The sequence below is a fragment of the Pezoporus occidentalis genome, unplaced genomic scaffold (genome assembly GCF_034315485.1).
Source record: "Pezoporus occidentalis ecotype Australia unplaced genomic scaffold, CSIRO_AGI_Poc_V1 ctg20, whole genome shotgun sequence".
In the NCBI taxonomy this organism is placed as follows: Eukaryota; Metazoa; Chordata; class Aves; order Psittaciformes; family Psittacidae; genus Pezoporus; species Pezoporus occidentalis.
The window spans coordinates 831,544-846,247 of NW_026913856.1; positions in this window are offsets into that span (position 1 = coordinate 831,544).

Here is a 14,704-nt window from a genome sequence, read left to right on the forward strand (position 1 = left end):
GTTTTGCTTCAAAGGATGCATATAAAACTGTACTTTCCTACTGCAGCTTTCAACTTCATGGTTACTGCGTAGTGATTAGAGTTTGGGATTAAAATGAGTTGAAAATGCACCAAAGTTCTGCTTTGGCTCCTGTTATATCTGTGCAAAAAGAATGAGAGTCCTTTGATCATTTACTCTGATTAGTAATTTTAGATCTGTTTTGTGCATGTGTCTGAGAGAGTTGAAAGCACAGATCTTCTTTAGTACCTAATAACATTATGATAGAATGTGATATATTAAGTGGGACTTACACTAAATACAATTCTTTTCATGAGTTTTGCTGTGTGGTAACCTTGTGTTTTCTAGTTCTTTTCTGGTTGGAAATAAAATTCTAATGTAGTTATATATAATTTAGAATAAACTGTGGTAGTGTGATACACAATGATTGGAATGTGAGCAACACAGAACTGACCCAGACAGAGCTGAGTCTGGCTGGGAGCAGTGGGCAGGATGATACATTTGAAACCAGCTAGAGATATGGCTTGAGAACAGCAGAGGACTTCTATCCATAAAACTGAAATAAAAAGAGTCTGGGTATAGTTGCTCAGAATCTTGTTTAAAAAAGAGATCTCAAAAAAAGCACACCATTTCCATGCTTGCGTTTACTTTAGATCACTTTTTTGCACTAATTTTTAGTTGCAGAAAGGGCTTCCTTTGGGTACTGTGGTTCTGAAAGACTATTTATGCAGCTGATGTCCAGAATCGGTAGTTAATACTTTTAATGTGCTTTTATTGACATGCACATCTTTCAGTGAAATGGCATTTTTTATGTGGCATGTCTTGTGGAAAGCAGCGAGAATCTATCAAACAAAGATTTTCATCTTGGTGGGGAAACCATCCCCCATAGGGTTAGACTTGACTTTTTCAAGGGCCTAAGAATATCTTTTAGTCCTGTGTGTTGCTGTTGCCTTTTAAAGAGTTTTTAACTTTCAGTTATCTTGGTAGAATCTGGTGAGAGCCCCTGGGCACATCAACACATTCCCATTGGTTTGTTGTAAATGTGGGCAAGTTCAGTGTTTAGATCAAACTGAGAAAGGGCTCTTTACATAATTTCATTTATTTATTTCTCTATATATTATAAGGTTTCTGTGCCTACTACAGTTTACTGACTACATAAAATACAAAATCTGGTTAACTTTATGATCCAGCGTAAAGTCAGTGTGTCAGATACGTGAGGCGAATGTAGCTGATTTGTGTAGGAGTTCAGAGTACACAGTGGGAGTACTAACAAATCTGAAAGAGCAGAATTCACTTTAAAAGATGTTTCCTTTAAAGTATGGAAAAATCTAGAAAGTTTGACATTATGAGGAATTTCATTATAATCCACTCCTGTGCCAGTTGACTCACAGGCTCCCATCATGATCATGCTGTGCTAGATTAAGCTTCTGTGTTGAAGAGCTCAGGCTGTTGGAGCAGTGTATGGCATGAAGGGAGACGGTGCTTACATATGCAGGTCACATATGTGCAGTTTTTTTTGCAGCGTGAATTCTGTGCACTTGAAATTCTCTATGGGTGGATTCCATTCATTAATAGGTTACTCATCATTTATGATCTAGTATTTGCAGGTCCCTAGAGTTTACACTCAGGAAGCGTAGCAGACATCAAAAATAAGCTAGCCTGGACAGTTTTGCTATTCGTCTTTTCCTGTGTGTCTTCAGCTGAGCAGAAGTGATGAATTGTCCACAAAATAAAATGTCAGTTTTTATTTATGTTAGTCTCAGAGGTAAGAAGCCATCTCTACCAGTGTCTTGGTAGAACAGAGCCCTTATTTTTCAAATATAAGAATGTGTCCCTGAGGATGTACATAAGGAAGAGGAAAGACTGGGAGCAGCCCTCCTTCCTGTTGGGATGCAAGAGCTCTCCTAGCCTGTCTTCCCAGCATTGTCAGTTTGGTGGAGGAGAACCCCTGCCTGGGCCTCTGGCACAGCAAAGCACAATAAGATTAGAGAAGTACATACAGACAGCTTAAACTAATATGGGGCAGAAAGCTGATTATGGGCTTAGTTAATTCACTGGATTCAAATCAAAATGCTTTAGAAGCTAGAAGACCTGCTGGGTTTAGTAGTATGGATTACACTGAAGATTATTTCTAGTGGTAATATGTATAGTCTGGATCTGTTCTATGAATGCCCACTTTGTCATTTTCTCTAGAAATGACAAGTAACTCCAGGAAGAATTATCTATCTGCTCAGTCTGACAGGAACAAGAATAAAAGTGTGTGTTTTGGTTGGTTGTTTCTTTCCAATGGAATATATGATTTACAAAAATGAAATCCAGAGCTGTGTGACGAAATGAAGTATCAGAAGTGCACCACTTGTCATTAGCATGCGTGCTTGGCTAATGAGCTTAACATCATAGTAAAAGATACATTGAAAGACATCAAGAAATTACTCTTAACTAAGAGCTGTATAATCAGTAGAGCTTGTTGTTTCAGCTTGCCAAAGTTTTCAAATAGGAATAGTTTTTGTTGTGGAGAGCAAAGGGATTCCTAAGAACTGTTACTGTAATTTCCCATGACCTGTCTCAAGACCAGTCAGTTGAATCCATTGCTATTGGTTCCTTTCCTCTTCACTGACAAATGTTTCTTTGCACTCAGAAAAAGCCTTGAAGATACAAGTTAGATGACCTCTTCTGGCTTGCAGTCATATTGAATGTCATGCTATTACCCTTATAGTTACAATCTAAAGAATAACTAGTAGCTTTTTGAAATTAAGCAGCAATCTTAAATTATATCTCAGACTTCACTTTCAACTTGCTTTACATGCTTTGACGACTTTTTATTTAATATTGTAGGGTGCCCCAATGTGCTTTAACCTGAAGGCTGCTATAAAATTAAAGTGATAGATGAAATGCTTCCCCAGGAGCATTTTGGGAAAACTAGGCTATGAGGTCATTAGTACATAGAGTCAAGAGTTAAAATACGCAGTAGAAGCAGTTTCAGTAACCTACTAAAAATGCGTCATTTATTCTGACTTATCCATTCCACTGTGCAAGGAGGATTCCTACAACCATCACAGCTCCTCTTTCTAAAAATGCTCATGGAAATATTCTGCCTACCAAAGTGAGGGGCCTGATACAGACTGAGAATTGTTTGAGGGAAAGTTAAAAGCAGAAGAGAACTGTGATTCTTTTACAACTGAAAGATGTCCTGTTTGTGGAACTTTTTATTTTTTCATATATAAACCAGACAAAAGATGAGTTGAACCAGCAAGAAAATTGTGTCATGGGAATCTGTAACAAAGCCTAAGTTATGCCTGTAAATGCTGTGTAGTATTTTTAAGCTGTTTTACTCTTGGTTTATCTCACCCAGGATCTGGTGCAGTTATTCAGGTGACTTGTGATGGGATGATCTTTTCTCTTGTGCTACTGAAATCTTTTGAATTGCAGTGTGAGATCAGAAGCACAGCTGATGTCCAGCATGTGAATAAGGTGTAGAGAACCTGTGTGGCTAAAGTCCACAGATGTGCTTTTACTACAACTGTGATCAGAAGAGCGCTTGTGATTATCCAAGAGCAGTTGTACCTGCTTCTCATCTCTGTTAAGGTAACTGCACACAAGCGCCTATCCTCTTCTGAATGGATTGGTTTGATATGTGCCACTCCTGTTCACCCTTAAGATTTTGTGGGGAAGGGGACTAGAGTTTTAGCTGCACTGACAAGGAAATATTTCTGGATAAGGTGAAGGACATCTGATGCATAAAGATATGGGTCTTTAACAAAAAAAATAAATCTGTATGTCTGAATAAAATAGATTACTCTGAAGCCTACAGTGCTCTGAGAGAAAGAAAATAGACCATGCCCCCAAAGCCCCAACTCTAACAGCAATTGCTCTATTGTATTTTTACAATTAGGATAATGATTTATGATTTTCTCCTTCTTATCTTAAGAAAATATAAGCATTTATGCAAAACCTACTTATTAAGGATCCTAACTGCTGTCATTATTGTATAGCTTTTCATACCCTCAAAATAAAAATGGGGGGCGGAGTATTTGTAAGCGCTTTTAATAACTTCTTGTCACTTGCTAAAGAATGGACATCAAGAATATCAGCTATTCATGTGCAGAGTCACTGAAAAGCTTAATAATGAGTATTTGTTATTAATCTTAATTCAAAGAACCAAATTTACTGACTGGTGATGAAACCAGCTTTCTGGTATGCAAGAAACAAATGTATACTATGGGGGTACACTGTTTCAGCTTTGGGCAAATCCTCAAAGGTAGGATTATACACACCCTGGCCTCTTAAAGTTTCTCTTCATTTCATGTTTGTGTCACATGGGTGTGTAGGTGGAGATAAAGCATATTTTTAAAAGCAAAGTTTTTATTCCAAGAAACTCCCTGAGTTCCAATACCAGCTGTCTTCTGTTTTATGAATGCTCAAATCGATTTGGTATATTGACACCCAAAATCAGTGTATTTATATACTTTAATTTCTTGCTTACAAATACCTATATATGTATAAATACATTTTAGTATAATGTTATTATGGAAAACCTCCTGAAGGCTTAAAAATTCAAAATAGATCATGATTTCTCATGGCAGAGATTTTGTCTCTTGCATATCTTGAATGCTGAAAGTCTCATTACCAGTGTGTGAGTTTGCCCATTTAGATTTTCTTTAAAAAACAAAAACAAAACAAAACAAAAAAAATCAACAATGTGAAACACCTGGAAACAGGCTTTATTCTGTTTTATAATGTTGTTGTATATTGGGAACCATCACATCATACTAATTTCTTTTTTTTTCTGGCTCACACACTTTAAAGTAATAGGGAAGATGCAGTATAACCTGAATTTTAAGTGCATGAGATAGTTTAAAATCTTTTTCTCTGTAAACAGTAGCTATCACCAATACACAGCACCTTAAAGAGATGTAGTAGTTCATTTTGAATTCTCAGGGGATAGTTTGCAGTGATTATCTTTCTGAGTGCTACCCAGACATCACAAACTACAATTCAGATTTTGCTTTCAGGGTCTTGCCTTTACAAAATAGCCTATCCTGTACACAGTCGATCAATTCTGTGTACTATAATTGTGTTAACACAACATTGCAAAAGTATGTTTACAGCTATAAGTCCATCGATCCAGAAACTAAGCCAGGACTGAAAGACAAGAACAACTGTCAAAGCCTAAATGCTTCCTTGCTGAGTATTTTAATACATAAGGTAAGATCCAGAGACAGAATCATAGAACCATAGAATGGTTAGGGTTGGAAAGGACCTTAAGATCATCCAGTTCCAAACCCCCTGCCATGGGCAGGGACACCTCACACTAAACCATATCACCCAAGGCTTCAACCAACCTGGTCTTGAACACTGCCAGGGATGGAGCATTCACAACCTCCTTTGGCAATCTATTCCAGTGCCTCACCACCCTAACAGGAAAGAATTTCCTCCTTATATCCAACCTAAACTTCCCCTGTTTAAGTTTTAACCCATTACCCCTTGTCCTGTCCCTACAGTCCCTAAAGAAGAGTCCCTCCCCAGCATCCCTATAGGCCCCCTTCAGATACTGGAAGGCTGCTATGAGGTCTCCATGAAGCCTTCTCTTCTCCAGGCCGAACAGCCCCAACTTTCTCAGCCTCTCTTCATACGGGAGGTGCTCCAGTCCCCTGATCATCCTCGTGGCTTCCTCTGGACTTGTTCCAACAGTTCCATGTCCTTTTTATGTTGAGGACACCAGAACTGCACACAATACTCCAGGTGAGGTCTCACAAGAGCAGAGTAAAGGGGCAGGATCCCCTCCTTCGACCTGCTGGTCACGCTCCTTTTGATGCAGCCCAGAATACAGTTGGCTTTCTGGGCTGCAAGCACACTGAAGCCGGCTCATGTTAATTTTCTCATTGACCAACACCAACAAGTCCTTCTCCACAGGGCTGCTCTGAATCTCTTCTCTGCCCAACCTGCAGCTGTGCCTGGGATTGCTTCGACCCAGGTGTAGGACCTTGCACTTGGCATGGTTAAACCTCATGAGGTTGGCATCAGCCCACCTCACAAGCGTGTCAAGGTCCCTCTGGATGGCATTCCTTCCCTCCAGCCTATCAACCGAACCACACAGCTTGGTGTCATCGGCAAACTTGCTGAGGGCGCACTCAATCCCACTGTCCATGTCACCGACAAAGATGTTGAGCAAGACCGGTCCCAACACCGATCCCTGAGGGACACTACTCGTTACTGGTCTCCAGCTGGACATTGAGCCATTGACCACAACTCTTTGTGTGTGGCCATCGAGCCAGTTCTTTATCCACCGAGTGGTCCATCCATCAAATTGATGTCACTCCAATTCAGAGACAAGGATGTCATGTGGGACAGTGGCGAATGCTTTGCACAAGTCCAGGTAGATGACATCAACTGCTCTACCCCTGTCCATCAGTTCTGTAGCCCCATCATAGAAGGCCACCATATCGATCAGGCAGGATTGCCCCTTAGTGAAGCCATGCTGGCTGTCACCAAGCACCTTGTTGTTTTTCATGTGCCTTAGCATGCCTTCCAGGAGAATCTGCTCCAAGATTTTGCCAGGCACAGAGATGAGACTGACTGGTCTGTAATTCCCTGGGTCATCCATTTTCCCCTTCTTGAAAATCGGGGTTATATTTCCCTTTTTCCAGTTGTTGGGAACTTCACCTGACTGCCATGATTTCTCAAATATGATGGCCAGTGGCTTCGCAACTTCATTCGCCAGCTCCTTCAGGACCCGCGGATGGATTTCATCAGGACCCATGCACTTGTGCATGTTCAGATTTTTCAGATGGTCTCGAACCAGTTCCTCTCCTACAGTGGGCACAAGGTCTTCATTCTCACAGTCCCTGCGTCTGCCTTCCAAGACTTGCATGATGTGGTCAGAGCCTTTGCCAGTGAAGACCGAGGCAAAGAAGTCATTCAGAACCTCAGCCTTCTCCAAATCCAGGGTAGCCAGTTCTCCCAACAGCTTCTGGAGAGGGCCTATGTTGTCCCTAGTCTGTTTTTTATTTGCTGCGTAATAAATAAATTTGCTACTGTATACTGGTATCTATTATAAAGATAGTACCTGCGAATTCCTTTATAGGAATTCATTAAACAATGGTGTTAGTTTCTACTCTTACAATATGCATATACTGTGAGATTTTTTATCTCTGCATATGGCATTATTTGATGAGATTTTTAGAGCTCTTACTTTGGAATCTGTAGCCCTGGTTGTACTTTAAGCTACAATATTTATTGAATTTCATCTATACTGAATGAATATGAATTGTATGAGCTAGGGTAGGAGGGACCTCAGACCCTTGTGCAGGCAGTGAAAGATGGACAATTAGATCAAGTTGCTTATAACTAAGGCCATGCATTTAAATTCTCTTTAATTTTCATAGTGGAAGTAATGTATTACAGGTGACTCTTGCAGGGAAGTCTGTCATTGCCAGATGATTGGAAAAGATGCTCGTGCTGAAAGGAGTTGGAGACTTGCATATTGGCCTTGCAACCCCAAATTTTCCAGGTTTCCTTTTAGTTGCTTTCTTACATATAACTAGGATGGACAAAAGACTCCTATAGCACCTGCATGACAAAGAACCCTTGGCTTGCATATGCAGCAAGGAGTGAATAATTTACAGGAAGATGCAAGGGGACACTTCTTTGATGCCATTTTTTCTGTTCTAGTCAAAGATTTTGCAATTTCTCTGTATTTAGTTATTGTTTTAATATATGTTATCTAGTGTTTTTGCTGACCTTCATTCTTTGCTTTGAACCATGCTGCTTAATTATGTGTGGATGGGCAGAAACACTTCCACTGAAAATATAAAATGTGCCTTATAAAACGACAGTTTCTGGATGTGCATGCTCAGATACTGTGGTGAGAAAGGTATGTCAGGGGACCTTTTGTATTTCAATGGCTTTTTGTAGATCTAGCAAAGTTGGACATCTAAAATTCATCACAGGAAGTTTGTGGGTTTGCCAGGACTGAACAATTAGTCAAATCGTTGAAAAATATTTTCCTATTTGAATGTCTGGTGTCCCACCCCTTGTTTGGAAAAAAAACATTCCCAATCTCCTCTTTTCCAGTTGTTATTCCTCAGCGATTCCTTTCTGGAGATGATAATATCTGTTCTATGCAGTGATGCAGCCCACATGCATCCTTATGTTAATCCAGCTACAGCAGTGTGTGTAACATAGAGACCTCAAATCTTTAGTAAAATCCCTATATCCACTCACCCTTGGGCAATGTAGCTTTTTATTTTTAATACAGGAAAAAGTGAAGCTCAATATTACACCTTATTGAAGAAAGCATTTGTATTCTTAAATGAGTGCTACATTAGAGGCATTACAAATATAATCAATGCCTACTCTTCAGAATAGTTGCAGATTGTATTTCACTTTCAAATTGAATTTGGGAATTAAGGGTGCTGCAGTTGCAAGCGGAAGACAGCTGAATTTTTGCTTTTTACATTTCAAAAGAGATTTATTTCCATGACAGCCATTTATACAAATGGGCCAAGACATATCTCAGTGTTATATAAGTGCTGCCAATGCTCGAGTCTTGTCAGGTTTGTGCATCCTAATCTTCCCTACAAAGAAATTGTGAAAACATGTCACTTTATCACTTTGAGGAATTAATTTGTCATCCAGGGATTTTTTCTAATCTCTGAGAGCATAACCATTTCCGAATTGTTTGTTTCATAACTCCACTCTGAAAGAGAGATGTTACCAGCTTTGATGTGCCTGTTGCTCTCACCACAGGGGAAAAAATAGTGTGTGAGTAATTAAAGCATTTGAAATGCTCAGCGAGGCTTTGCTGTGGCCAGAGCTGCAGGTGCACCACAGTCTTCCCCCAAAACCCTTCAGGGCTCTCACCTTGTCTTGCCTTGGGTCATGTTCTGAGGTAAAAGCAATCTCCGACTGCGTACAAAGCCTGTTTCTCCTGAGGTGCTCTTAGAGAGCTTTCTGACAAGAGGAGTCATATGTTACCAAATAACATTTTGAGTCGTCTCTTTTAGGCAGATTGCAATGGTCTTTGCTTTCCTTTTCCCGCTTAGAAAGCAAGAAGTTGGCGAGACATCACTACTGAAGATTTAATTTCTGTAAGCATGGAAATTATTTCTCAGTTAAATAATTTAAGAGTCATTGTGTGCTTCAATTTCTGTCCAATACTAAGAAGTCCAATTGAAAAATTACTGTTATTTTTCTTCTCAGAGTCTGAGCACTTATTGTCTGGAGGTGTCTGGTGTAAACTGCCTAATTGCTGGTTGCCCAGTACAGCTCCCTCTCCCAAAGCTTGGCAGCCTTTCCTGAAAGAAAAAGCCTTGATGCCTCCATTTTCTTTGCACCAGCTCCATCCAGGTATGTGGGGGATCCTGATTTAACCAGTGCCCTGAAGACACGTCTTTTTAAAGATTTATTATTTTCTTTTTCACCTAGTTCTTCTGAAGCTGCTCAGGAGCTACTGTAGATTTAATGTGACAAAAAAAAAAAGTGATTTCTGCTTTTAACTTTACACATTTCTGTATTCATACATAGAAGTATACATAGAATACTCTTGGTAACTTATTTATGAAGGTCGGAATACTTAGATCATCGATATCATAGTGCAATAGTTAAGGTTTTCATCAAGATAAAAATTTTAAAGGGAAAACCAACTTTGATGACAGATTTGCTAATGCTATAATAAAAGCTTTAGGCTGGAACTGATGGAGGTCAGAAGCATCATCCAGAGAGGTAAGACCCACAGTAACATGGACAAAAGCCAAGTATAGTAGAGCCGCTGGGAGGATGGATAGGAAGAAGAATATATTAAATGTCCTTATTTTAAATATGGAACCCATATAGAGTAATGTAGATGAGCTGGAAGTTTAAACTGCATTTTACTTTTTACTGATAAATCTTTTGGAGCAGCTTGATGGCATATCAAAACAGGAGTTGTATTGGTGACTCTGAAAGATGCCAGTGAGTAAAGGAAATTTGCCCTAAGGAGTGTGCTGCCTTGGATCCAGAATGTAGTTCAGAAACTTGTTGAAGGGCTGAGAATTTCCCAAAGCACAGGACTTCTTGGTAGAGATCATCAGTGGACACTTCAGGTTCCTGTTGTGAAAGGTTCTGACAGCACAGAGCAAAATTCTTGCTCTGCATCTTTTACTTCTGAAGTCATGTTGCCTGACCCTGTTGCTGCCTTCCTGTGCTAGCTTCCTATATAAAGTACTGGGAGTGCAAACTTTAGACCCAAAGAGCTAGGTGCTTAAAGATAAGCAACCTGCAGAATTTACTGTCTAAGAAAGCCTCAGAATAAGTGAGAACAGTGTTTTTCAAACTTAAAATTTAACAGAAACATATATTTAACTATATGTATGTACACATGTGCAGTTTACATACACACACACATGCACATACCTAAAAAAGCTACACCTCCAAGCTCAAGTAATAAAGCTGGAGGACGCATCTTCAAGCGCACAGTTCTGGGTGTTGTTTTTTAGAGCTGGAAGTGTTTGCTTTTTGTGTTGGGTAATCAGCTGGGCTTTTTTTTCCCTTCCTGCTAGCTCATGATAGTATCCTGTAGGACAGGATACCCTACAGCCCTTCTGAGCCTTCTGTGCTGCACAGGTCATCCCTAATGTGACCAGGCTACTCGGGCTACTGTTGGGATAAGTGCGTATCACTTCCCAGAGCATGCTGTTATTGCAGGTGGGCTTTGGTTGTATGGATGGAAAGCTGGGCACTGTGACCTCTAACAGATGGGCTTCTAGGAAATTTTTTGGCTATATGGGCAAAGGATACTCGGGATTCTGTTACAAAAGTTATAAAAGAGTGTATTCGCTGGTACGCAAGTGCAAAAATTTTGGTATCCAGTTGTAAGTTTGTATTTACATATTCCACAGCTGTAGGTAGAAACATCAATATGTATAATTGTGTGTGAATATGAATTGCCTAATTGCCCATATGAGAAAAACTCTGTCATTTAAAATTCCCCTACTGTGCAGAAATGCAGAATATTTCAGGTACCTATATCAGAAGCAGTTACTTCATGTAGAGTCCTTTTGTTATCTTCCTGATTGTTGACTCTCTTAGCTAAGGCTGAAATCGATGGCTGTGAACATGAAAAAAAAAGAAAAATCTCTGCAGACAAGCAGTCTGTTTTGTCCAGTCTGAATTTATGGTACACTGTGGTCATCATTCACTGTAAATCACGAGCCGGGAATAGTGGCTTCACATCAATACGGTCAAATCACTGCTTAAAACTAGAGTTATAATACTTTCAATGTAATTTGTGGGCAAATTGCAGCTGCCAGCTCCTCAATTTGATTGGTTCCAAAAACAACCCAACATAAGAAATTGAAAATGCCAGGAGGCATCAGTCCTGTAAATATATTAGTGTACCATCTGGAGTGTTGTGACCTTGGACATTTTGCTTGGCCTTAATATCTTATTGCTGGAAGTAATTTAGCTATTAATACTTGATTAAGTTTATGCCTCTGATGAGACAATTTGATCCTTACTTCTCACTCAATAGGTAACATCTAATTTAATAATGTATTAAATGTGCATTATAATAATTTCTTAGTTTCCTTGCAGAAAAAAAGGCCAAGCAAATACATATAGATTGTTTTGAAACCTACTGTATTGTGCAATACAGGAAAGAGAACAAGCTTTCTGGGTTTTATGACAGCCTCAGTGAGGTATAACAAGTAATTTTAGAGATGTTTGCCTTTGAGCTGTTATTTATCGGATTTAAAAAAAGAGAAAAATAAATCTAACTGATTGTACCTTAAATCATTATCAAGTTTTGGGGAAACAATTTCTAGATTAACTTACTTCAGTACTGCTGAAATCTTGCATTATTGATACAGGGCCCAGTGAAATTACTGTAAAGAATACTATTGATTTGAAGTGAGCTAAAAATCACGTCCTTCGCATCAGTGTGGTAGAGTATCGAACCTTTGGCTTACTGAAAATTAAATGTAGTTCAAACCTCACTGTATCCTCCCTGCAGCTACCATATACTTGGGTATTTAATTGTGCACTTGTGGATGGGCTTGTTAATGTCAATCGTACTGCTCTTGTTATAAAATCAGAGGTGCCTTTAAGGAGTAGTGCTTCAGGTTGTAAGTGAATATGAGAAGTTTTAACAACAGCTGCCTTCTTAGTAATACAGTCGTTCATTATGATAGCAAGAGTGTTGCAGACAACTCTGTACACAAAGTGTATTAATAGTAACGCTTATGAAGATGTTAAATAAGTTAATAATGAGCAAAATGTGGGAGTTATCTAGCTTCTTAGTTGTGGCTATGGTATTTCCAGTCTTCAGGTGTTTTAATTATAGTTCAAATCTGTCTTGCGCACTTCTAACTTGGTTGTTGGAAAAGCATTAAAATAAATAACGTTTCTCCAAAGCAGTGAAGATATCAATGAATGTTTCAAGTATTAAATGCATACTGTAGAGGGAAGTTAACAGAAAGCTTTAGAGTACTCTAGGGTTAAGTTCCCATACAGTTCACATAAAAACTACATGTTAGGTATAATGTGGTTGCTTAACCTTGCTCGTAAACTCAGATAAGCATATTTCCACGCGTAGGTTGATATACAAAATGAAAGCAGTTTCTTTGTATGCCAGCATTTACATAAACATTTCTTCTTGGGAAGGTAAGACTTCTATAGTGTGGCTGCACCATGGAAGCCTGGTCTGCTCTCCTGTGCAATGAGGAGAGCCTTTAGCATGAGGCAAGAATAGGGTCCAGATGCTGACCTGTGCTACTGGAGCTATTAAATAGAATCAATACATAAAACCAGCAGAAAAGAACATTGTGAAATGTGAGAAAATGTTAATTTTAATTTCATATACATGATTTACTCAAAGTAAGAAATAATGGGGAAACAAATTAACGAGCAAATTGCTACAGCTGACATATGAATTGCCCTGATGGAGGAAGGCCTGGAAGGATGTCACTTGAAGGGGAGAAACCTGGTTTGGGTTAATAGAAGGGTCAGGGGTTCCCTGGAACTGAGTGGCAGTCTGATCTTCCGTCAGACTGTCCCCACACCCTGCTCACTGGGGCCAAATTTTACTTATTAGGGTCACTTGTGTGCTCACAGTGCTGTGAATTCTCACAGTAAGCATGCTTGAATGAATTAAATTAAGAAAACATGAAAGGCAGGAATTAAAAATTCACAGATCTGCTGATTTTCTTAAAGCACAGCTTAGATTCAGTTTTCAGTTCCATTTCTGCCAGATAATAGTGCTACCAAAGGCTAGCTATCATACAACGAGTTTCAAACCCTCATCTTATTATTAGTTATGAAGCACTTCAGTGAATAAAATCCATGTAAGCAAAAAATTCAAACAGGTAAGTGTCCATGTCTTAACAGTGACATGAATGCTAAAGTATGAATAAAGGCTGACTTGTGTCAGGTTGATCACTTGAAAAGGGACAGTGTGTTCCTGGGTATTCCTCACTAGAATGTCACAAACGCTTTGTGTACATGTCTAAAACCCTTAAAATTGACAGCGAATAGGGTGGTGTTCCTCAATGTAACTAATTGTTTTCAGCAGAAGTATATATTGAAGTGTTGATTACCTTCTAAAGAACCATAATGAAAACAGGCAATAGCAGCAATGACTTCTTTTTTTCATTCTTGTTTTCTGGTCTCAGTTAGTCCTGGACAGAGGGGATCATGGAAGCATAACTTAATTTGCCCCTTAGAGGATTACTAAAGACCAGGAGGATCTGAGATCCGAGATCTGTTACTGCTTTCTTCACATGGATTATGTGCCTCCTGTTGGATTAAGTCTTCTAAGGAAAAATGTGGTTCAAAATAAACTGAGTAATCAGATAAGTTTGACTGCAAATTTCCTTTAATTTTGCAGAGATTTGTTCTGAATCCTGATGTTTCATATTCCATATTTTAACAAATACTTCTACTTGTGTTGTCAAAAGCCACATAAAGAGGACTGATCATTATATTTCATAGAATCACAGAAGGGTTTGGGTTGGAAGGGATCTTAAAGCTCATCCAGTTCCAACTCCCTGCCACAGAGACACCTTCCTGCTGGACCAGGTTGCTCAAAGCCCTGTCCAGTCTTGCCTTGAACCCTGCCAGGGATGGGGCATATTTTAGGGGTTTAAAAGCTTTCCCTGCTTTCCCTCTACTGGGATGGACAGGATCACGGTTGTGTTGGGCAGAAGGGCCCTGCAGTGCCTCCTATCAAATCTGTTTGGGGATTTTGAGCATGACAACTATTGCAATATCTTTATTTTCTGTTCTTCCCATTTCTTCTTTAAGGCAAAGTAAAAGCAATGTTCAGTACCCTGGGAAAGGCTGTTAATGAACTCCATGAGAGTGTCTGGGTAGTGTGGTCATGCCTGGCGCTTGGAGATTTGAGAAACTTGAAACTGAGCTTAGTGGCGCTAACTGCAGGCAGTGCAATAGGAAACAGGATCCACATTTGATAAATAGCATGGAGAGAAATAGTTCTAATTAGTGGGAGGCTCCAGTATTGCTGAGTGGCTTGCTTTCCTTTGTATGTTTGTGTTTTCAAAATCAGACTTTGCTTTCTGAATATCTGTGCTTATATGGAAGAGTTGATATTTTCATTCTTTAAGTACTTGCTGAAATGGCATAAATACCGAGACACAAGCACTTCTTTTTTTTTTTTTTTTCTGAGGGCTGGGGAGCAGAAGTAGAAACTTTCAGCTTATGTGACACCTCAGAA